This window comes from Lepisosteus oculatus, chromosome 5 (genome assembly GCF_040954835.1).
Source record: "Lepisosteus oculatus isolate fLepOcu1 chromosome 5, fLepOcu1.hap2, whole genome shotgun sequence".
Lineage (NCBI taxonomy): Eukaryota > Metazoa > Chordata > Actinopteri > Semionotiformes > Lepisosteidae > Lepisosteus > Lepisosteus oculatus.
The window spans coordinates 4007290-4030400 of record NC_090700.1 but is presented as its reverse complement, the minus strand read 5'-3'; the positions used below and the strand labels follow the sequence as shown (position 1 = coordinate 4030400).

Below are 23111 nucleotides of genomic sequence, written 5' to 3'. Positions count from 1 at the left end.
TTTTTTTTATCCAAGACCTTTAATGATTCAAATATATGGTGCAAATGACTTCATAAAAGTAGTTATTTGCATGTAGTACTCAGAAATGCTCACTCTTTAATTACCTTAAGAAAACTTTGCTCCTGCTGTAAACACTAGCTAGACTAATCTATACCTCCAAGATTGAGAGCCAACAGCAGACTCCGTAATCTGCACTTCAGCTTCCAGGGACTACTCAACTGCTATTCTAAATTCTATGCGATGCCCACAAAGGATTGCATTTCATTTGCCTAATAATATTATTCATTATTTATGGATATAAACTGTGCTGTTCATCCCAAAGCACTTCACACACAGGAAGGGGTACCCTTTATCCAACAATGGGCTGCCCCTGACTAGGAGACACATTCTGCACCAGCAGCCCCACCTGGGAGACACACAGTGATCATTCTGCACCAGCAGCCCCACCTGGGAGACACACAGTGATCATTCTGCACCAGCAGCCCCACCTGGGAGACGCACAGTGATCATCCTTCACCAGCAGCCCCACCTGGGAGTTGCTCTCCTCAGGATAGGACTGTTTACAAGCAGTTATAGACATTCGAGCAAACTTGCAGTTATTAGTCAATTAAAAACGATCCAGAGAGGACTGACCTGAAGAGTGGGAGATGTTTGATTATAAGGGCTGACCGTTCCAAAGGAGAAAGAGCTCCAGCTGACAGGCGATACCCAGGAAAGGCCTGCTCACAGAGCACAACTTACAGTCAAGACCCCTGGGATTGGTCTGCACCCCTTGGGGCAGTTTCTGTTTTCCTCACCTATGAAACTGGTTTCTGTAAATAGCTGATTGCACTTCAAACGCTCCTCCTTCTTATCTGCAATTTGTTTGGGCCAAGATGGATGAACTCTTCACCTTTCTTGGGGCTTTTAAGTCTTTCACTTCCTGTATTGATAAGACATTCATGAGCCTTTTAGACTGCAGCCAGGTCTTGTCAGTAGAAGCAATCAAAACTACTCCATCAGGGCTGCATTTAGAGCAAGTCTCCAGGCTGCCCCATTCACTGCAGTACACAGCCAGAGGAAAGGCAGCAGAAATTAAAGATCCAGGCAAGAGATGCCCCTCGAGGCCTCCTTCTTCCTTTCCAAAACGCAGGAAAGAATTTACTTTGCAATTAGCTTGATTTCCAGATTAGACGCCACTTTCTGAAATAATCGAGGCTTTTGTTATCAGCATCATTCTTTCTCTCCTCTCCATCGCTCTCAAACTCCCTTTATCCAAAATAAACTGCTTAATGGACCTTTACTGAGCTTTCCAGACCAGACTCAAGCTGAGAAAGGGCTGTCATACAGTAAAACCTAGACTTTTTATGCCAAGGGAAAAATATAGATGTAAGGTATACATGGATATACAGTAAACGCAGGATTTGTGAAAAAAATGTGAAACTTTATCTGGTTGTACTCAAATAAGACAACACGTGCTCCACACTGCCTCACAGATGACACACCTCAATCCGTCTTAACCCCACACCCCTTCACAGGCTTGGCTGGAATTTCAAAGAGATCTTAAACTCTGCAGAAGCCCTATTCAACAATGCAGGCCACAGTCATCAAAGTATAAAGAAGAGCTGTTTTAATAAGCCAGGAATCCTGCATGTCATCACACAACGAGCCAGCAAGATAGTTTAATCAGTGAAGCCAGCCTAGGAGATAACATTTATCCTTATTGCAATTCCTTCTCCCACACAAACACAAAAAGATGCTTACAAAACGTGCTTTTTGAACTGTGTGTCCGAAGGGACGTTATTCGTCACAGAACCAAGCAAGGCTGCTGCCTGCGTGCCAGCAACATGCATCTGTTGTATCTGTTTTCTCTTTTGGTTTTAGGACACTGTTTCTCTTCCTGGGGTCACGGGGGCAGTTTTCCCCAGAAGACAGAACTAACCAACAGCACACAAAATGGAGAACTCTAATGGCCTTCAACCCAGACTGAAGATTGTAAATCTTGTAAATTTACAGTTCTTGTAAATCCATCGGGACTCCCGGGTGATCCGCGCTCGGAAACAACCACAACGGGGCCAGAAGAGGTTCTGTCAGCCTGGAGAACAGGGAGGCACTGAACGCCATGCCACTTTCAGCAACTGGGACAGACGGATGTCGGACAACTGAACACAAACTTTTCCTCCTCCCAGACGAACGTCGGCAGTAGTTGGTCTTGTTTGGGACAGAACGGGCTCGATTCCAGGCTCCTCGGCCAGCCTAGACCACTTGTTCGCTGCAAATTAAAAGCACGCTGAACTAGAGGAGACAGCTTGACGCGAGAGTACATTTCCAATAAGATACAAACAATGTTTAAGAAACAAAACACAGAGGCAGATGAGAGAAAACGACGACGGCACTCCAGTCAATACAACTCATAGGGGAGGCAAAAAGCTGTTTGGGTCCTTGCTGTTCTGACAGTTGCTGTCACAGCCACATGACAAACTTGAAAGCAAGAAATTGCCAATTTGCTCCATCACGGACAAGAAATAAGGAGCTCCAGAGGACTGAGCCTGTCAGCACTGAGAAACACAGAGACGATGCCAGTCAGGAGCAGCAACACGCCACTTCGGTCTCGTCAGAGGCTGCAGGTTCCCATTGTTTGCATAGCTTTTTACTGAAAGCCTATATTTGAAGCAAATGTTTTCTTTCCATAATTATTCCCAGCTATTGTTTGGAATCCAAACAGGAGAAATGGCCCTGGATGGAGAAAGAACAGCACCGAGTTGAAACTGGAGCCGCATGCTCGAGGAGTCAACCGACTCTCCGGGCTGCGTCTGGTTTCTCTTAGTTTAGGGACAGGGGCCTAGAAGATTTCAGCCTGGAAATCTTTTTCTGATTTATACGCAGCACACAGGCCCGCATCGGAATTAATGACGCAGGAGAATGGAACCAATTACAGATTAAGAGCAATTTGAAAAAGAAAAAATGGAGTATAAATTAAGAAGGCCACGGGGAGGCCGGCGGTCTCATTTCCTGACTGTGCTGAGGAAGTCCTGTAGACCCTGGAGCTTGCCGAGCAGCTCTGCTCGAACGGGGCTCACGAGTGCACGGCGAGCTTATCGAGTATCGACTCGAAACTACAACTCCCAGCCTGCACCCTGACTCTTCCTTCCTGTCAGCAATCTTGAGAACTCTGACCCCCGTTTAGACCAAAGCCGGAGTGAGCCTTTGAGAGCGGGGTCAGTTCTCAACCTGCTGAGTACAAAGAACAGTGGGGACCCGTTTCAGTCAAGAAGCGAAGCTCCTGGAGGTCATCCCTGCTTCTGCGGCTAACAAAATAATAATAATAATAATAATAATAATAGCTTACACTTATATAGCGCTTTTCTGGACACTCCACTCAAAGCGCTTTACAGGTAATGGGGACTCCCGTCCACCACCACCAGTGTGCAGCATCCACCTGGATAATATTTGGGTAAATCCACCTATGAAAATATTTGGGTAAAATAAAAACTGTCCAAAAATGTCCGTATCAGAACTTAGCGAAAGTAGGAAAAACACCTTTGCGTGGGGCTAGTTTTGTTTTAAGCATTCAATCACCGACGCACCCGATGGCCTGAAACCTTGTCGAACAGTTTGCCTCCGGTACCAATCAGCGATCCCGGCAAACAGTGCAGGACCCTTAATGTAATGCAACGCAGCATTTAGAGCCGTTTCTCAAACGGCTTACTTTCCTTCCAGCAAGTTAAATGGGGGAAAAAAAATGAATGAAGATAAGTGCTTGTATATGTGTTATACATAAGGTTAATGTACCGTGCATCAGAGATTGCAGGCTATTTTTAGCGGCACTAAAAAACTGTTTTTTTATGCTATAAAACCACACAGTTATTTTTAGCTTGTAAACACTGGAGCATTTAATTAAGCTTGTCTGCTGTTTGGAGCCGTCCAAGCACGGATGTAGTCAGATGCCTGAGCGAACACATAAATAAATGAACGGGCCCAGCGAGCCCGCAGATAGTGGAGATAGTACTCCCGGCAGCGATAAAGAAAGGCTGTTGCGCCAAGGCAGTGATTCACCGGGCCAGAGCTGATGAAGGCTGCGCTCCTGTCCGGTCTTACAACTCGGGAGACTAGGAGACGAGCGTCGGTGTCCGAATACTGGAGGAGCGATGGACCCTGGGGCGCGGCGCTGACCCGAGGCCCAGGAGCACGAGTGCACGACGGACACAGAGGCCTTGAAGCGCCAGGCCAGCTCCAGAGGGCTCAGCTAGAGCCGTCGTCGTGCCGCCTGCCCCCTCCCGAGCTCAGCCCAAGCCCTGTTCCTGCAGCGCCAATGCGGTTGGCCCAGTGTGGCTTCGCGTTATTAAGGGGGTGACGCAATCGGGAATGGTTGATTCAAACCGCCTGGTGTGTAAGACAGCAAAAAAAAAATCTAATGTTGATGGCAAAAAGCAAAAAAAAAAAAAAAAAAAGAAGAAGAAGAAACCATAAAAGGAGCAAAGTTTAAACCTGTTGAGAGGCCCTGCCTGTTCTCCGCTTTCCACTCTGGGGGGGGGAGTTTAAGCCTCAGGAGTGAAAATCTAGAAAGGCTTTTCAAAACCACTTGTTACAGGAAAAGGGAAAAACCGAAAATGTAAAAACTATGAAACCAACTCTAATAATATTCAGACCACGATGTGTTTAATCAGCCCCATTTTATGGAAGAGACCTCAGCCTGTCTGAATTGCCACGAACCTGCCATCAGGTGGTCTCCTATCGGATCAGGCCTGACACAAACATTATCTCACCCCCCGCCCCGTGCAGAAGACGAGCACAGTCCTAGAACCCCAAACCTTGGGCTCTGTAGAAAACGAAAAGCAGCAACACAAACTGCAGCCCAGCAAACAGCTGCCATGATACCGCTGTGCGTCAATTCTTTATTTTTCTCCCTCTGGTTTTACGGTGTGCAATTATGCGAGAGTGGCAGTTAAATTATGGCGTCTTAATGAGCCAATAAATCACCAGCACAGGAATGGCAACGCACACACCTCCAATGCAACCCCCACCAGCTGGCGCGGTCTGTGCCGCACGCTGCAGTCATCTGCCTCCTTCTCTCGCCCCTGGCAAGACTCCTGGCAGCTCTGCTGTCGTTTCTTGGCCCTGTGCGCCCTTCCTTCCAGGCTCCTTCAGGGAGTCTTAATCTCCAGACAAATAACAGCTTCAAAGGAGACGGTTTACCCCGAGCACACATTCGCTGTTTACCTGTCTCTGGCTCTGCTCATTGTCCTCAAGGCCCTTCCTGAGCAAGTGTGTGTGTGTGTTTACTTCTACAGTGCCAGTGGCAGGAAGCCATGCCTGCCTTTTACTGGAGTTTAAAAGAGGGTCTTGTGCTCCAGGAGAGACAGCCAGTGCTGAAGGAGCCCCAAGGCCTTTCCTGATCAGACCGCTCTTGGTACGGGACAGGCTCGGGTTGGTTTGCTTCGCAGGAGAAGAGGAAAGCACTGCTTGATGCCATGTTGTGTATGTTCTCCGTTTGTAAATCACTCCCCAGTCTCTCATGCATCAGAGTTGTTTCTTAATTGTATGAAAACTTTATTACGAGCTAGTGAATAATTCTATATGAACAACGAACATTGGCTTTATTTAAATGATTAAAACAACTTTTAATGTGAACACGTCAGGCGATGCATTAGAAGGAAAAAAAAAAACTACCGATTGGGAAAAACCCTGATTAAATTGTGAACTAAAAACCGATTTAACTTCTTGAAAGGAGCCTAAACCACTGGCCTGTACGAAAATAAAACACTCTTCCCCTGGCTGGGATTTAGCTGGAGACTTCACGCTCTCTTCAGCGCGCACACCTATCAGAGGGCAGCAGTGTGGAGCGGTGAGCCATGTGCTGCACTCATACCTGGAAGATCATGGGTTCGAACCCCCCCCGAGCACAGTGCTGCACCCAGATCGCGGCAGTACCACACCCAGCAGCTTAGGACATTGCTCCGGAGGCAAATAAATTAATTTAAAAACACAAAATAAGAGTCTCGGGGACCAGAAGAAGGAAAAAAACACATGGCGTTGGCTGCACAGCATGTCAAGGCGCATCTTAATGAGCAAAATCCCAAGTTCATCCTACATAGAAAATGGGACGTCTGGCTGAAATACTCAACACTACTGTGAAAGAGCCCTGAGGGATGCGAGCTCTCCAGACCGCGGGGGCGTGTTTATCCGTGCTCATTGCCGATCCAGGGACCGGTCCCCCGGCGACTGGCTGTGGCTTCCTGGGCCGCTTGACAGCACTGCAGCTCCGCGCCCGAGAGACCTGAACTTCTGCAGGCTTTTAACCCTCTCAAACCACAGGCTGACCAAGAGAATGCACTTCTGGTGGGAGCCACGCCGCTAATCAGATTTTTTTTTAGACTCCCAAGTAAATATTAAATACCCCATGAAAGAAGAATGTGCTTATTTTTTTGGCAGTGGGTGAGTAGGAGCACATCCAGCTTTATATATAGTTACTCTGCGTGTGTATACATTCATGTATATTCGCGTGTGTAGCCTTCATCTTTTCTAAAAGATGCGGCACATGCACACGAAAGATTGATCGAATTGATCAAGACCTCATCCCTGCTGGGGCTGTACAAGCCACGCTCCCAGGGTTAAAATCATCTTCCAACCATCCATTCCAGGTTCTCGGAATTACAGCTTCGCGCTCAATCTGGAAGCCCATGTTAAAAACCAGCCAGCGCTGTTACGGCGAGTCAGGCTCAACTTTGATGCACCGGTTAATAAATGCACCCCGGAGCAAGCAGGCTGCAGAAAAGGCCGCGGACCAGCGCAAGGGGCAGGTGGGCGGGCGGAGTGGTGGCTCTGTGGCTCAGGATCTGCGCCCGTGGCTGGAAGGTTGCCTGTTCGAATCCCGCGGCCGGCAGAGGAATCCTACTCCTACTCCGTTGGGCTCCTGAGCAAGGCCCTTAACCCCAGCTGCTCCAGGGGCGCCGTATAAATGGCTGACCCTGCGCTCTGACCCCCAGCTTCTCTCCCTGTCTGTGTGTCTCATGGAGAGCAAGCTGGGGTCTGTGAAAAGACAAATCCCTAATACAAGAAATTGTATGTGGCCAATAAAGTGATGTTATACAGTATGTTATATGTTCAAAGAAGAACGAGAGGAGATTGTGTCTTTAAGCGATCGGCTGCCACCTTAATGAGGCAGAGGGCCAGAGCAAATCCAAGCGACAAAAAGGAAGAAAAAAAATAATCGGGAAAAAAAAACAGTTGGAACGCAGAATAAGAAGTTAAGCCCCATCTCTTATTTTCTGGGCTTTTTTTTTTTTTAGTGTTTTGTGCATTTTTCTTTTTGAAAGAAAAAGAATGCTCGGTCTTTACAAAGCAGTTTGGAAACGATTTAAGATGGGAAAAAAACAATGATTTTCTCTTTTCCCTGGTGGTGTGTGTGTGTGTTTGTGTGTGTGTGTGGGGGGGGGGTAGTCTAACTCTTTAAAAGAAAATTAAATTCTGGCTAATTGCCAAAGCTGTCCTGGCCTTTATCTTTCTGCATGAAATGCTGCAGAAAAACATCGTGCCTGGAGTAGCTTTACCCCAGAAAAAAAGCTACAGCCTGTGGAGAAAAGAAACATGCTAAACCCCTCCTTGCTGGAGACGATCTGGCCTTTCTTCCCCAGACAAAAACCACACAGCTCAGGCTGAAAACGCACCAGGACCCCAGCTTCTCAGGCAGGCGGGGAGAGAGAGAGCCAGCACGGCCATGACACTGGAATAAAGACCGGAGATGGAGAAAGCAGGGAGAGAGGAAGAGGATAAACAGTAGGGAGGACAGAGGAGAGAGACCATGGGAATAAGGAAAGAATAGGAAAGCTGTAAGGAAGCTTTTGAACGAACAAACTTTCATCTTTCCCCATACGCCATTTACTTTCTCATGGAACACCCGAACTGGCCAGCTCAAAGAAAGCTGCCGAGAACTCCTGTACAGCAGCTCCAGAGACATTGCACATCTTTACCCCACACATCTGTCCCAGACACCTGCCACCGCGTTTCTCCATACGAACCCTGAACACTTCCACCCCACCCGGGCCCGGATACTGTGCCCTCGAGCCCCCCAAGGACAGGAGGTCAGCCGTCAGCCCCTCCACTCTCCCTGCCTGCCTCACACCAGCGTTTCAGACAGCCCAGCTGTCCATTCTGCTCTAGGCCAGCGGAGAAGAGCAGCAGATCAGCATCCGTGCTCTTTTTCAGGACCTTTAATCAACAGCCTCTTCAGAAACAAGAGCATCCGGTGTTGAGGCACTATCTCCTCACACACCCATGGACCACAAAAACCTGGAATGGGAGCAGGACAGACACAGCAGTCCGCGCAACAAGTTTGGGAAAACCTGCAGTTCTGAGAAAATGCTTTTGTGTCCCGTGACTGGGGGTGGAAGAGAATCTTTTTTCGGACAATTCGGGACTTGAGCCCAGCACATCGCAAGCTTTTCAGATCAGAACCCCGGGGTTTGGGAGCCCGTGAAAGAAAGCCGATAACCCTCTTGTTAAGACACACTTCCAGATAAAATAAAGAGACTCTTGCCAATCGGCTGATGTGACCCAGCAGCTGTCAGTTACAAGTCACAAGGCCATGCCAGCACAATCCTACAGCACAGATGACCAACGCAGGTGCTACAGTGCAGCCAGCCTGTATTCTTCAGAAAAAAGACCAGCCAAAAGTTTTGACCGCATCGGTAAAGTTCACCCAACAGCACAATGTTCCACAGACCAGCCAAAAACATACACTTCAGAGATCCTCCTCAAATCCCTATTGTATTTTGTCACTTGACAAAAACACATATTTGCTTAAGACTGTATAAACGACCACAAAAAAAACAGTCAAGGGACTGAGAGGCAGGTAAATGTGCAGTAGTCAATGTAGAGGGACACGGGAGCCGACCATACTCTGGAAGTCAAACTCCGTACGTGTGTAATACACGGAACATGATGGGATAGAAGTGCACAGCCCGAGTCCAAGGAGATTGCAGAACAAGACTGTTACTCACTGTGTAAGGAAGAGAAAAGCAATCGCAATCGTTTAAATACCTCAATTACAATTGCAAAAAAAAAACAATATTCTAAACATAATGAGTTTGGTGACCCAAGGACCTTAACCTTAAAGGCTAATCCGTGCGCTAATTGCAGAAAAATACAGGAGGAGTTGGGAAAGACATTTTTAATGTGCATTTTTCCAGACGCTTATGCGTGTACTAAGAACAGAACATGTTATGTGTTAAGTGTTGTGTGTACACTTCCGAGAGCACGGATTGTAATAACCGTACCCAAACACGGCAGCAGAAGAACAAGAGATTTGAACAGGTTTCTGGTACCTGTACAGTCGAAATATCGGTAGGACTGCTCGGATTTTTCCCCAGAATAAAACACGTAGGCAGTGGGGCGGATTTCACATTATAAACACCACACTTAAACAATTCCTCGGATTAAATACAAGGTTAAACAGAATTTAAACCAGGTTTACACGACTTTTTTCCCCAACAATTCCGTAAATACAACTACAGATGTATTTGGGGGGGAGGAACTGTTTAAGTTCTTCAAATGTTTTTAAACATTTTCAAAAATACAAAAATGTTTACGTCTTAGAGATCCATAATACAATTTAACGCCATATATAATTTAATATGTTAAAGGCGCAGTACAGCTATTCACTTCAGTAGGATGTTATCTGTACCTTTTGTTGTACAATATCTTGAAAGCAAATAATTTGAAACAAAAATACCTGTATTTGACAGATTTATCCAATTAATTTTATACAGTAATGTCCTTCATATAGGCCTATAGGCCTACAAAGATCGTACATTCTGAATAATTTAGTTGAATAAGTAAGAAAATATATAGTCTACAGCTCAAAGGATTTGTAAACCAAAAAAAAAGAGAATGAAAACAGAATTTACCATCCACCACTCCTCGTAAATTCATTCAGTCCGTAATCTGAAAACGTTATATTAGTAACAACCGAGTGCACAGATTATCATAATATTCGGAAAATGCAACATTTCCTACTTCATTTGTATATTTCTACTATCGTAACAAAGTCACTCTCGCATTCTGTCTCAAAAACTGTTTTTACAGTCGAAACCTTATCGTAAAACGAGAGAAAACGTGAGAATCACTAATTGTCAAAATACCGTAAAAAAAACTTCCTAGATTGCGAACCTTAACTTCGCTACCCGAAACACTCTGCATACCCACAACAACCAAAAAACACACACCTCAACATCGCGTTTTCACTGAAAAATGTTTTTTACACATAAATAGTAATAAAATATTCGCTGTTTTTTTTCCCCACACCATGATTCAAAACAGAGAGGGGGGTTTGCTGAGGAATACAAATGGACCGAAATCTCGAACAAAATCCACTTACCGAAAGTTGTGTAACCCGTTCAAAAAAAAAAAGCGTGTGTAGATTTCTCTCCCTCACTTTCTGAAAGTTAAATCCCAAGCCGTAGGCTGTTTTCTCTAAAATACACCGAGTAGCTGCTACACTAATTCACAGCGATACCTCAGACATTTTGTAGGTCTCCCCCAGCGCCCATATGGAAGGACCATTCTTGGATGACTGATTCCTAAAACAATTCCTTCTTTTGCTACTCCTACTTAAACCCTCCCACTTCCCAAGAAAGGGGGAGGGATCGCAACAATAGTGCCTTTTCCCTAAATCCCGAAGTTGGTAATGGCTTTCGTTAAAAAAAAAAGCCGAGAAAAGTTTTGAAACGGGGTGTAGAATCGGTTTTGCTGAAATGTGTTTGGTTTCTTTGAAACCGGAGCGCTGCGGGCACGCTGTTTTCACGGGGGTAGATTTAAAGTGAAAGGAAGAGGGCAAGTTTCTGAAAGTTGTGCAGGACTAAAAAAAAGGCGCTCCTCCCTCTCTCTCTCTCGTCCCTGAATTGGTATGCCGTAGTCCCACTGAGAGCTTGGACCGACCCCCTTTTCTATTGAAGCCTGCCGTCGCCGCAGCAGCTGCAGTGAGCGGGGGACCGCAGTTCAGACCTCTATCTTGCACACAACACTGATCACAGCAAGACTCTCTGCGCCTTTTCAGCGAGGAATTCTCTCGCCCCCCCCCCGCGCAGAGAAATCCAGGTCTCCTTCTCCCCCTTTCCAGCTCTGACCTTCCCCAATCGGAAGAAGGACACGAAATCCCACGCTCGCGTGGTGAACATCCCAACACGAGCAGCTTGGCGCTCCACTCCAGTCACCCCACTGCCATATCGGGTCTGTTCAGTCTTAAACAACCCCAGCTTCTGGAAAACTAAACACAAAAACAAGGCGAAATGTAATAGTGGCTGATGATGATTGATAACCATCGTAGTGGCAGTAGTACAGTGACAGTGACACCATTATTAGAACTACGATAGCAACATTACTGCTTAATAATATGAAATTCTCACACACTTAATGTGGAAATGGATTAAATGACCCAGCGGCAAGAAGCAACTACTTATACAGTCCGATAGCAACTTCTGCATTAGCACTGGGGAACTAACTTACAGCATTTCAGTACAATCTAGTAACACATCACTATAGTTTCCCCTAGACTGGGCATCCCTGTGTGTTACAGTATAATATTTACATTCTCATGCCTTGCTTGCCGTTGTTGCTTGGTTGCGGGTGAAAGCACAAGACAGGGCAGCTCTGTCAGAGGGAGAGACAGGCTGAGTCCCATGCACAGAGGGCTGTAGAGCAATAGATGAAGTCAATCCAGAGACGAAGTCACCTGCCTTCTTTGTTTCTTTTTTACCTTTGCACCAGAGTGAGATGTTAACACGGCTTCCCCTCAAGCCCTGCGGGCAGTGCAATCAGCCGCAGAGAGCAGCTCCAGAGGCAGAAATCTGAAAGACAAATTGGCTCAAAGCATTACCTTCCATTGTGGGCCGTTTAACTCTCACTAATCCCCCGCCTAAGCGGAGAGTTGAGTGGCTGCAGACCGGCTGAGGTTCTGAGGATGATCTCTATCGACCGGGACGGATACGGTCCTGAAACAGGGACGAGCTCGTCTCCCAGGTTGTGATACCCCAGCCTGTTGGCAAGTATGGTGCAAGAACATGGCCACAGGCAGCTCCCCATGCCAAGCATGGTTGCCTTCTGTCAGCTATTTTGGTGGAAGGAGGGGAGTAACCAGGTTCCAAATAAAACGGCTGCAGAAGGCACTGAATTTCCTACCCTGTGCAGAATGTGGAGTAACATAACCAGCCTGTCAGGAGCTACCTCACCCCTTGCTCAATCAGAAGTTTTCTAAAGGCAATTGTTGTGTTCTTTCTCCGTATTCATGCAGGGGAGAATATGTACTGTACTTCTATTTTCTGCTTATGATTTATGATTATTGTGTAGACAGCGGCTATAATGTCCCTGTTATCTAAATTAGCATTGCCTCAAATGCTATCTACACCATCCGAGACCTAATTTCTGATAGTGATAGTGACAATGAAGATGATGGATGTCTTTATTATTGGACTTGGCAGTATTTGAGCTTGTAACTAGTTGCATTTTAACCATAAGTCATGGCTTAGGTTAAAATGCAAGCTTTTAAAAGGGAGTGACTCGCATGCCTTTATACTGTAAGGAGAAAATTGTGTATTGACCCTTACCCTCCCGATTGTTTCAAATAGAAGGGACTTTGAATACCTTCGGTTCATTTCAGAGCATATCGAGATTCAACCACACCCAAAGCAGCTCAGAGACAGAATTGCAACAATAACCAATTCTGAGATGTGGTTTATTTTAGTTGTGTGATTTTTATTATAGCAAAAATAATACTGAGATTCATACATTACTGTGGAATATGATTTTCTCAGGTGGGCACTAGCTCCTGAAGAGTTTAAATATCACACAACAAGAAGAGTTATATTTCTCCATCTTCCTCAGGTGCAGTTCCTGACCCCACCACTATCAGAAACAATGACCTGGAGTCGGTTTTTGAGCTTCTGTTTTTAGCATTTCAGTTGTGCTTCTGTCACAAGAAAGCAAATACACACAGCACCGCATCCACACAAACTGTATCGTTCACTTGGGAGTAGACTATCTTGAAATAAACAAGCAGGGAGAAAATGAAAAAATAAGCAAGAACATGTTCAGACAAAAAAAAATGATCAGATACTTAGAGTTTTCTTTTTATTGCTGGAGGAAATAAACATTTCAGATGCAACATGGTTGATATCGTAAGCAGACCTGTGACTTTCCAACTCATAACTGTTTATTAAGACATGTAGATAAATAGATGAACTGCACTTCTACAACACTAATTAGAAACTTTATCTCCTAAGATGTATTTTAATGACAAATTAGCTCAAAGTACTAATTAATTAATTACAGACATATCAGACAACATGCATCAATGTTTAAAAAGAAAATATATCGCACATCATAAAATCTGCAGGAATGCCAGTTTCAACAAGCGCACAGCTGTGACCTTCACTCACATGCTCGCCGGGACGTCAGGAATATAAGGGGGAAAGACTCTCTTAGAAAACCCTTTGAGGTTTTAAAAGTCAGGAATAATAGTCTGAAGTCTCTACAGAACTCAGCAGTTTCCCAGTGCAGGGAGTTCAAGACAGGAGCTACACTGTCCAAGGCTGAACTCGGGTTGTTGTGTTTTGAACACCTTGGGGCTCTTGTCAGGTGTGCTCTGACAGCCTGGGACCCACAGTGCAGGGGCAGCCAGGACTGGACGTAGCCGTTGCTCTGCCCAGGCCGCTTGTAGAAAGCCACTCTTCCCCAGCGAAGGAAAGGCATTGTGGGGGCGTGCTGGAGATGCAGCCAGCCTCAGTCTTATTGTTCTATCCAATATTTGCGAGGCGAGCTCAGCACAAGACTAATAAAAAGTCCTAATTTGATCGCGGGAAGGCCCCGACCGGCCCCTGCGCTGACTCCAGCTCCTCGTCCCTGCGCCACCTGCCCCTCCCCCACCCTGCCCGCTCACAGGGAGTGCAGGCCGAATTAGGCCTGAACAAAGCCCATTGTCTCAAGCCCATGAAAGGCCCATTAAACCATGCTGGAGCAATAAAAGACAGGCCTTCTGGTCCTGCTCTGGAGCTCGTGATTGACTGGGAGAGGAGAAAGGAGAAAGGCCCCCTCTCTCCCACTTTCCAGACATGTGCTCCAAGGTGAAAACGCCCCCCACCCGAGGCAAACCGCGCAGGTACTGCAGTCATGCAGGAGGTTCTGTCCAGTGGCCCACGGCACACTGCAGTAAGAGTAAATTAGTCAAATTAGTATGTTTTTAATAGACAACTGAACAGAACATCAGTTCATCTTTTGGCATGCTACACGCTTAGGAGTGACGTCCAGGTGGTTTGGAGCCAACAGGTGGAGAGGTGTGTCTTTTTACTGATCCCACCTGGGACTGCAACCCGGGAATACCCAAATATTGGGCACAGAGGGCACAGGGCAGGGTCACTCAATTCAGCTCAAGAAGGTTTTGTATGTATTTGTATTTCAGTTTTTCCAAAGCATATATAATCAACACAATGCCTATAGGTATTCAAGTAGGGAGCTGCATCAGCATGTGTAGGTGCAAAGGAACAGGTAAAGGTTTATTCCAAGCTGAAAAGAGAAGAAAAGAAACACAACGTTTCTGCTGCAGAGCCGAAATCGTTTTCTTTTCAGCATGAAATTAACCTTTACTTGTTCCTTTGCATCTATAAATCTATGCATGTATTTACAATACAGACACATAATAAGACATTTACATACCACATATGTACCATTACTGAGAGACAGGCTCACCATTCCTCAGCCTGTGACAGAAGATCACGTACTGGGCTGCCAGTTCGACTGAGTTCCCTCCCCCCTCTCCCAGTAGGATCGGGTGCTGTTCTGATTCTGGCAGGTGTGGGAATTCTGGGATTAGATTGGTTGCTTTGGGGAAGAATGTTTGTCTAATCCCGGAATATTTGTCACAGTGCAGTAGGAAGTGCAGCTCTGTCTCTGTTTCTCCCCGCAGCCAGGTCTGCCTGTGTCACCCTGTCGCCATGGCCAGATTATGGTCACTTTTCCACCACCGTCCCCAGCAGCTCTGAGCGAATTGTGCATGACTGCTTGCGGTGTTCCAGGCCCTGGTGGTCAGTGGCAGGACACCTGGATCGTAGCGCCTGTGCCGTTAGGGCACTTTTGCAGACTGAGCCAGTCAGCAGCCTGCTGATTTTAACCCTAGTTTATCCTGGCACTGCCACTGCTATGGTAATTGCCTTTATAATAACAGGACTGAGCTGTGCAATACTTTACTAAGAAATCGATATTTTGCCAAGGCAAGGTATGAGTTTCTAATTGAATCCCATGGTTTACATCAGATCCATCTGCACATGCACCTGTGTAGCCCAGGGGTGGGGAGTCAGATGGCGACCACGTCTACAGAGGGTTGCTCACTTGTGCCAAAAACTGATTTTAATATCATAAAGACTCAGAAAGACAAAATCCCTTTCATCCCCTTTCAAACAAGATAAACAGCTTGAAATCGTCATGCAGGAAATATGCACCCTGTGGCAGGGGTACTAAGAAAGCCAACTGCTCCTGAATACCTCAGAGGAAAAGAGCGATTTACTTGTACCTTGGAGTCTGGGGGGGCCCTCGCTTACACATTTGGTCTCGATTTGCCACAATTTTCGGAATTGTTTCTTAAGTACAGCGCAGTATATTAAGGCTGCAAGCATTCCCACTCAGCATATAATCTCTTTGATACCAGACAACCAGCTCTTTGCTCCCCCTGTCTGGAGTATTATTGCAGTTCTAATAAAAGCCAGAGGCCCTCTGGATCCCCTGGTATCCACATCAATCCGTCAGGAGACTGCTGATAGGAGCCGTGGTTCTGCAGGTGTGGAACCATGATAATACTTTCCACATTTCTGCCAGCACAGCCCACGGAGCGGCCCTCCTGCCGGGGCCCTGGGGCGCTGACCCCATTTTACAGTTCCCTGGAGTCCCTCAAGTCACAGGCCGTCGCTCTTGGATGAGATAGCCTGCAAGGAAACGAGCACGTTGAGACCGATTTTCATTCTCCACTTTTAAAAGTTCTCCTGCTGTAAAGTTCAGTGAAACTGTGTTGCAATTGTGTGTGTGTGTGTGTGTGTGTGTGGGAAGGTTTGTGTTTAGCACGTGTTTCACCTATATGGACACTGGGGTGCGTAGTTTGCGTCATGTTTTACGAAGCTCTTGCCCTGATGGTGCAGCGGGTCAATTCCTCAGTAACCAGCTCTAGGGGTCCCGCTCGCTCCTCACTGCTCTGTCCATGGAAGTGCGTCTCTGGCCAGCGTGGCTGCTGGGAGCTCTCTCCCAACCCAGAGTGTCTCCTCCGCCGAGTCCTGCCGCCACTGAGAGGGACCGGGCTCCTGGCTATTTAAATCGGCACCATGGCAACGGCCCCCCTTCTGGGTCAGGATCTGACCTTAGCAGCTGTGACGCTTCCTCCCCCAGTGCCAATAAAGGGGCCAATCACACCACATTAAAGAATAGAAAACCATCTACAAGTTTGTGCATTGGCAGAGAATTTCTAATCATTTTTGTGCCCTGTGACAACAGACTTTAGCTCTAGTAATTGAAATGAGAAAGTTGCACTGGTGTACACTGAATCAATATTGATTACTCAGTAATAGTCAATAAGAAGCTTGTTATGTCTAAATGTTGAGACACAACATATTACTGTAATAGTTCGTGTACATGATAAAAACCGTTTGATATCCCAGATATGAAGGTATTCATAAGATAAATTCGTAGGTTCTGTATACACTATTGTGTTCACAATGTTATTAGAGTAACGCTTACGGCCGACAGGCACTGTGTAAGAGCCGGCTTACCAGAGCAGGTGACGTCACCGCCCTTCCCTGTGATAGCAGGACTACAGCTACTGGGCTGTGGAGAGATCTCTCTTTAGCTCACCGGGCTGGGTCCCTGTTGAGTGATGTGGGAGTCCCGGGTTCGAGCCCCCGACGGTGGGGCGCCGACCTAATGCGGCAAGGGCGCCCTCCTGAACCCCCGTTGCGTTACATTAGACAAGTGGTACTAATACTTGTAATAACACTGTCATTGCAAGCAGTGCACATGCAGGTAGAGAGTAATAAGTGAGCGTTTGCAGGGATGAGGAGCAGAGAGTGTTAACTGTAGCTGCAGGGCCTCGCTCTGCTGTTGATGTGGGAAAGGAACGGAGACCCCGGAGACAGAGTGCGGTCCTGAACTCTGGAGCAGGCCAGTCCAGCCTCACGGGGCCTGGTAATGTCAGCCAGCCTGCCTCCAGGGCTCTTCATTTCCCGGCTATTTCATTATTAGTAGTATTTCTCTCTCTCTCTCTGTCTCTCCCTCATTCCCATTCTGCAAAGTGAACTCAGATTACAATCGCAGAATTTGATTTGGATCGAGGGGGTAATTCTTTCCAGATGAGGGCTGCTTTTCTGCTAATTGCGCCCGGAGCCTTGTGGATTGCTGCTTCAATCAGCACAGCAGCTCGTTAATATCCACCCCAGCTTTGGCTGGGCCTCATAGGAATGATGTGGAAGAGAAAGGAGCCAAGAAAGAAAACAGAGCAGGCAGGGTGATAGACACAGATAAGGGTGGGGCAGTTGGCTCTTTTCACCTCTCCCTCCTCCGTCCTTGTCTTCTCTCTGCTTCCCATCTCCTGCTTTTATTTCGTTTTGTCAGTTTCTCTCTCTCTCTCTTTGTTCATTCTGTCATTCGCTGTGTCTCTTCTTCTCATACTCCTCTATATGTCCTTTCCTCTCCCTCCCTCTGCTCTACTGTGACCACTGCCCTGGTCACAGTGAGAGTGGCAAAGGTACCGCGATCTGTATTGTCCCTGGGGGAATTTTCTTGCACATCAGGAGCTCGTCAACGCACACGAGAATAATACCATACAACAGCAGTAAAACACCACCATACAAAACATTGTTCAACAGCATCGCTCAATCAGAACTCTTCTAGTGTCATAAGATTAAAAGAAAAACTGACAATTAGCTTGTTAAGAGCTCGTAACGATGCTCTGGTAATCTTGCCACCAGTCCTGGTAACTTTTTCCAGTTTATGATTGTTCTGCAATGACAAGCCACTCTCCTTGCTCGGAGTTAACCAGAGTTCCAGCAGGAGACTGGAGCACCATGGCAGAGGAGTGCGTTTGCATCACCAGGGTCTCAGCACTGCCACCTTCAGCCCTTCTGTTCAACACAACTGGTTGCATGAGCATGAAAGACCAGGAAGTACTTCACTGTATTTACACATGCTCTGGTATGCATATGGTGCCGTGCTTCTGGCTGAATTGTGTGTGTGTGTGCTACCACCTGCATGTGGCCGAATTTTACGAAAAATATCTCTGCTATGACAATAACTCCTGACAAAAATAAAGTGAGCAGAACCTCCAAATGATGGAAACAACGATTACTTTTTAAAAATATATATACATTCTTATTAAATCTAAAGGTGCCCAAAATATGTGTTGCCGCTCAATAATTAATAATAATAATTGCTTACACTTATATAGCACTTTTCTGGACACTCCACTCAAAGCGCTTTACAGGTAATGGGGATCCCCTCCACCACCACCAGTGTGCAGCCCCACCTGGATGATGCTCAGATTTCACGCTGGTAGAAACCAAAAAGGAAAAAACAGAGTCAGAGGAATGAGCTCACAAGACAAGTACACATTGTGTATATACAAGTCTAAGTGTTTTGGAAGGGGGGAGAAGGCAAACTCACAGGGTTTATCAGATATAAGACAGCCAATCGCATCACCATCCTCGTGAGTCCTCAAAAATGAGGTCAGGGACTTCGATAGCAATCTGAGCACTCAGGACCTTCCACAGCTAACTGTCCGGTGACACCCCACACTGGCCCTCTCTCCAGCCACAGTGTGCTCAGAACGGCCAGTGTAACATTATCACTTCATGGAAAGGCTGTCCAGTGGGAGAGCCAGGATTATGTCTGGGCTCCACAGCCTCTATTAATCCAATTCAAAAGCTTTCATTGCTCATGCACAACATTGTCCAGCTCTGCATGAGCTCCGTCTCATGGCCGCGGCATTATTAATAACGTCGTTGCATATCAATATCTTCTTTCTTTTCTATGTGCCGAGTGTTGCCTCCTGCTCGATGTGCTTTATCACATTCTTTTTTTCAAATTTTGCTCAGGAGAAACAAAACACCCAACCCCCCCCGCCCCCCTCCACCAGACAGCCCATCAAAGGTATATTGTCCCCTCACCCCAGTTATGGTGCAGCTGCCCCAGGGGCTGAGTGCCCAGACAGAAGCTGGCGCAGAATCTCTGGGCACTCAGTGGCACTCCACCCTGCAGTCTGGGCAGAGCCGATGAACCATTGAACGCGGTTTCTGGAGGGGAGAAAAATGAAAAGAGAATCCTTGGAGACAGACCTATCCTGGGCGTTTGGGACGTCATTCTCTGATTACTCAACAGGAACCCCAGACTTGTCCAGACTCACAGCCTTCCTCTCTGGGCTGATTACTCTCCCAGACTCCACTCCTCTGAGCCCTGCCAGCTTTCTCACTACCCTGTAGTCTCTGCCCACACTGGGACCAGCACAGCCCGGCGCCCGCCTGCAGAACACTGATTGAAGGATGATTGTTACTGTGCCATTTTTCATTCGGTGTTGCTGTTTGTCTGCTTCCAAGCCCTCACCCTCCAAAGGAGAGGAAGTTTGACATGTTAGAATAAAGTAATGTCATTTCAGACAACACATTTCTCACCTCTATGATATTAATCAACGTCATTTGAGATTACTGCACCAAGTGTGAGCACTGTTGTAACTTGCCCCTATATTTGGGTATTCAATCCATATTTAAGTGATTGATGTTCCTTCTGGCAGCTTAAGTGGGGGGTGTTTTTTTTATTCATCTGGGAAAGTTTTTTTTAGATCCTAGTCTAGAGTACAGACAGACAAAATAATTGCCTGAAGTTTTGGGGGAACAAAAGCTGCCTTCTGTTCCTGTCGTTCTGAAAATGCTGTCCGGATCTCAAAGATCAAAAGACATACCAATGTGATAGCCAAGTAAGGTTCTTAGCCTTGCACGGTACGAAAGGGATTGGACAGTGTGTTATGAAATAATTATCCCAAACAAATAAAGAGCAAGGGCTTTCAGAAATTCCACACCCCACACTCCCAAAGGATCATGCTGTCACGGGTTGCGAGTGTCTTGAACAAGGTGCCCAGCGGTGTTGTTTTGAATGATTTCAAGAAACACCAGAATGAGATCCTTGGCTGGATTATCAACTAACTACCGAAGGGCTGGATAGGCTGATTCCTCAGAGCTCCTCTCATTTCTAACCATTCTTCTGTCATTTCTATGCACAAAAGAAGTCACAAAATAAATCAATGTTCAGTACTGGCAATGGTCACAACTCCAAACTCACATTTCTTCTGTGGGAATGCAATACCTGTCAAGAGTGCGAACCAGAATCTTTTCCTCTCACACCAATTTAAGGTGAGACAGAAAACCATCTGCAGTTCTAGGGGTAAATTACAGCACGCCTCTGCAATTAAGCTAATGACAGCTCCAGTGGAATTTCAAATTGAATCTGCTGGGAAAAGCCTCAGATTAAACATGCATAAATATATGTGGCACAAGTAACAATTTAATTGGGTTTGCAATTTTGTTTGCAAGTTTGTTATAGGGAACATCTCCTTATAAAACATGACAATTTCCAATTATTATTTCTGCCATTATCCAGCTCCACAAAATGGAACATTCTTTTTGAAAAGGAGGAAACCAATTTAATGTGCTGCATAGGATTAACATGTCATTTCTGATCTGCAGGGTAAGTTGTGCTATATTGTTATCCATTGGTAAAGGAAGGCGTGACAAGTCCAGTAAAATGAGTAACCAGGAGTGGGTATCTGAAACAAGGGCTGAAAATCCTCTCTCAGAGGCCACTGACTTCCTTAATTTACAACACAGCGCCTGGTGTCTTTTCGAAGATGTTTAAAAAATCTTTAAAGTGAAGTACGTGCTCAGAGGGGCCCTGCCCTGGCTGCTTTCTGCCCTGATTTATAGGTCCGTCTGAAAACATTCCCAGAATCCTCTGAGTGATAGATGGGGCCAAATAATGAACATGTTAAGCTCGGCCCAGTGTCTCTCTCTCTCTCTCTCTCTTCTCTCCCAAACCTGCGAAACATGAATCCATATAAAAATTTGCGAAGGAAAAAAAGCCAGTTTGTTTCACACCAGCAGATCAGGGCCCGGCCTGCACTCTCGGCGCTTTGATTGAAAGAAAACAACGAGCGTGGCAGCGACTCTGAGGCTGCCCCGACCCTCCTGCGGGCCTCTGTGCCTCGCTCCTGCAGGAGTGCCAAGCATCTTCTGCCTATGACGCTGGCACAGAGCGGGGAGGCTTTCCACTTGTTGCAATTAATCTAATGAAATGGGATGAACGCGGGGGCATGGAAAACACACACACAGAACAAAAAAAGAAACAAAGAAAGAAAAGGCTTTGGCAGCCCAGCCTGGGCTTTAATTAGTAATGAGCTGGCAAGGCCTGGATAAAGGGGCAAAGTTCTCATATTCCTTTATGAAGATATCCCATCTGTCAATGCCAAGCTGCCTACGGGGAGCCCGCAGCGCAGAACCGAGAGGCTGGGATTTCAATAAAGGTCTCCGGGGGACAGTTTGTCAGTGTTCTGGAATATCACAGGCCCGCCGAGTCAGCGTCTCCATTTCAGCTCATCTGTCGCTCGGCGGAGGAATCCAGTCCTCTCAATCTCCCCAGGTGGCGGAGCAAGGAGCTGGTCTCAGGACCGAGTGGCCGCCCCCCGCGGTCCACTGTCCCAGCGCGAGCACGGGCGTCGGAATGCCAGCCTCCCCTGCTGGAGATGGGGGCTGGCCGAGACGCACACGTTGGGCTCGAAACCGCAGGAACACGATGGCACCATGGAGGGCCTCTGAAACCTTGGACACTGTCTTCACTGAGCCAGACCAGGGACTCCAGTCTCAACAATCTGAACATCTTGTCTCAGCTGTCTTAATCCTGTCCTTCACTCAGGCTTGTGTGATGGAAACTGCTCTCAGATTTCACCAGGGGCACCAGAGGACCAGCTAATTTTCCTTTAATGACCTTAGAGTGTCGGATACTTAAGTTTTGATTTGTCTTGATGCCAAATAGCACAATTCCCTGGTGGTCTATATAATTAAGGCAACTAAAAATTCACGGCAGCAAAGCTGTCAGACATCAGGAGTTTTAAACCGTGCAGGAGATTTGTTGCTGAGTGGTAACTGAACTCTGACTTATCTCTTACTCCAGCTGTGACTGAAGTCGACACCAAAGAAGTTCCCTTCCCTCCCTGAGCCAGCCAGTCTTGAGGTGCAAACTTACAACTAGAGACGGTCGCAGGCCGTCGCGCAGGACTCCCTTCTAAACCCCCGACTCGGCCGTATCACGGAAAAGCAGAAAAGGAAAAGACAGAAAAAGGCAACAAAAGTGAAGCCTGTGAAATGAGTCGCAAGACGTTATTGCCTCCGACTCGAATTGGCTCCACAGAGGTGATGCCACCTTCACCCGGACTAGAAGCTCCTGTCCTGTCCCCCCTAGTTAAGCAGCTCTCCCCCATGATCATCCGCATTTCACAGGCTCCTTTCACCCTCTCCCTCCCTCTTTCCTCCTTTCCCTCACTCTCCCTCCCTCTCGTTTCCTGTGCTCCGGGCTGCCAGACGGTCCCGATTAAGAAGGAAATGATCGCCCTGCTGGCTCTCTCGCCTCTGACCATTGGGGCCATTAATGGCCGCGACTGCAGTGATTGCCCCGGGGGTTAGGGGCTCAGCGTTTAACCCTGTGCTGCTCTGCGGGCTTGCAGCTCCTCTGCACATCTCAATGGCCCTTTATGCTAAGAGGCAGGTCATGAGGCATGATCTCATTTTTAATGTCACATCAAACAATAGTCCAGTTTTTAAAATGTTGAAGTACAAGTCTTTCTATGTCCCCTGGCCTGCTACATTTTGCACTTACTTGAATCATCGTGGTTATTTTGCCCATGCCTATGAAGAGTTTCATTCTAGGTTGGCGTGAAGGCATTTGCTTTATATCCAATCATTCTTGTCGAGCTGCGAAAAAGCACATGCATTTGCCACACAGTGGTAGAGTGTGTGAATTCCCAGTCACAACAGCTTACCATGCTGAACACTATGGAGCAAGCCACTACA

The 23111-nt window shown here is 46.7% G+C and overlaps 1 protein-coding gene and 1 long non-coding RNA gene across 2 annotated transcripts in view; both read right to left on the bottom strand.

The window, feature by feature from the left end:
- The window catches only part of boc (BOC cell adhesion associated, oncogene regulated), a 40950-nt gene extending 29954 nt beyond the window's left edge, over window positions 1-10996 (bottom strand). The window contains exon 1 of the mRNA XM_015341673.2: window positions 10355-10996. The gene's annotated coding sequence lies outside the window, so the exon portion shown is untranslated. The remainder of the gene's footprint in view (window positions 1-10354) is intronic.
- A 2121-nt stretch (window positions 10997-13117) lies between these two features.
- LOC138239109 (uncharacterized) lies at window positions 13118-19402 on the bottom strand. Its single transcript, XR_011189547.1, has 3 exons — window positions 19167-19402; window positions 18439-18549; window positions 13118-15944 (listed from the first exon to the last, which is right to left on the bottom strand). It is a non-coding gene; the product is annotated as an uncharacterized lncRNA (long non-coding RNA).
- Window positions 19403-23111: the final 3709 nt, after the last annotated feature.